We start from the raw sequence: 2,165 nt of genomic DNA, 5'->3' as shown, positions 1-2,165 counted from the left end.
AAAAGACAGGAGAGAGGAAAGGATCAAAGTGGATGTCAGAACACACTCTCAAACGTGCTGTCAATCACAGAGCAGCGAAAGCAAATAGAAGAAAGCATGAAGTCAAACGGCAGCGGAAGGAGCCAGCCAAATGTGATGATGAAATGTGTAACGACCTAGCCTTTTTAAGTGACAAGGGAACAATACATTCTGCATACCTTATACTGAAAGGAGCGGAGAAACAATGCAAGCCCAGCTGCAGAGTCGCTACTCTGTGCCAGCTTCTAATGGCCTGCTGTTCCCCGGCTATGTTGTCCAGTTCTTCCTCTTCCAAAAGCAGCAAGACAACACTCAAGGACCAGCTGTTCCAGAACCTTCTTAAAGAAGAACAGAGCCCTCAGAATGAGATCACAGATGTTGGGGTTGTTGCTGTTGGCATGGCCCGTATCTTAATGAAAGACTTGGCAGTTGAATTCGCTCTTGCTGATGTCATGGGAGACAAACTGAAGGGCGAAATGATGGATCTCCAGCATGGCAGCCTTTTTAATCGAACACTAAAATCTGTTGCTGGCAAAGAATAGGATCTAACTGCAAATTCCAACTTGGTTATCATCACAACCAGAGCTCATCAACCAGGGAGAAAGTGGCCTTCATTTGGTCCTATGCAACGTGAACATCTTCATACTTATCATTCTTACCGTCCTCAGGCATAGCCCAATGTGCACGTTGACTAGTGCTTCTAATTCAGTGGATATCCTTACCTAGGAGGCTTGGAAATTACGTGGCTTCCCAAGGAACGGTGTTACGGAAGTGGTTGCAGTCTGGATTCAGCGAGGTTCCCTTACTCAATGCGGGAGTGTCTGGAAGGTCACCCTTCAAGCTGTTATGGGTGGGTCCTTGGGGGTCACGGGGACTCTGCTGTGTGCTGTGGGAAGGCAGTGAATGTTGCTTATGTCTCCCTGAAAAGCCTGCACCCTGCTGTAGGACTGATGGAGCTAGTGATAAGTGGAAAGAGTTCCACACACAGGTGGTCGACAGGTGCTTCTGAGGTGAGCAAACTGAAAGGCTATCCTTGCTGAGCCATAGGGCTGTCTGTGGGTGACTTGGCAGAAAGTATTGAAGAGTCTTAGGCGGTTAGATCTGATTCCTACCATGGTTAAGGGACTCTGTGAAATTAAGAGCAATGTCTTCCTCAGTGTCAGATGCATCTAGGGACAGAACGGAATCTCAGATGTGGTGAAGGTGAGTCTGACTCCCGAGGAAGAGGCCCCGTTAAAGAAAAGTGCACATGCACGTGGGGGATCCAAAGAGAGCTGCAGTTTTACAGTCTTCTCTTGTACCACTTGTCTGCCTCTTCTCCAAATGGACTGTAGGTGACGGATGGACATGTTGTTCTTTTTATCTGCTTTGTGCATAAAGCAGTAGAAGAGGAGAAGCAAATAGTTTTGTCAGACCTGGGGATGGATGGTCCATAAAGCCTGACAGCTGTATACTAAAATGATTAATCATTTTATCATGTGTAATTCCATACTGGTTGGTAGAAAATAGTTCTACCACTTCTGAGACACTGCTGCCAATGTGTTTACCGTGTGTGATATAAGTTCTGCTGCCTTTTTTTTGGTTAATCATTTCATTGGGGACTCATACAACTCTTATCACAATCCATACACACATCAATTGTGTAAATCACATTTGTACATTCGTTGCCCTCATCATTCTCAAAACATTTGCTCTCTACTTAAGCCATTGGCATCAGCTCTTCATTCCCCCCCACTCCTTCCCCACTTTCCCTCCCTCATGAACCATTGATAATTTATAGAATATTCTTTTGTCATATCTTAAACTGTCTGTCATCTCCCCTCACCCAGTTTTCTGTTGTCTATCTCCCAGGGAGGAGGTTATATGTAGATCCCTGTAATCAGTTCCCCCTTTCAACCCTACCCTCCATCAGCCCTCCTTGTATCATCACTCTCACCACTGGTCCTGAAGGGATCATCTGTCCTGGATTCCCTGTGTTTCCAGTTGCTATCTGTACCAGTGTACATCCTCTGGTCTAGCCAGCTTTGTAAGGTAGAATTGGGATCATGATAGTGGGGGGAGGGGGGAGGAAGCATTTAGGAACTACAGGAAAGCTGTATGTTTCATAATTGCTACACTGCACCCTGACTCGCTCTTCTCCTCCCCAT

The 2,165-nt window shown here is 46.1% G+C and overlaps 1 pseudogene; it reads left to right on the top strand.

Moving 5' to 3' along the window:
* Positions 1 to 287: 287 nt before the first annotated feature.
* On the top strand, positions 288 to 1,191 carry LOC142429630 (L-lactate dehydrogenase A chain-like; annotated as a pseudogene).
* The last annotated feature ends 974 nt before the right edge of the window (positions 1,192 to 2,165 follow it).

The sequence above is a fragment of the Tenrec ecaudatus genome, chromosome 16 (genome assembly GCF_050624435.1).
Source record: "Tenrec ecaudatus isolate mTenEca1 chromosome 16, mTenEca1.hap1, whole genome shotgun sequence".
NCBI lineage: Eukaryota > Metazoa > Chordata > Mammalia > Afrosoricida > Tenrecidae > Tenrec > Tenrec ecaudatus.
This window is presented reverse-complemented; position numbering and strand designations above follow the sequence as displayed.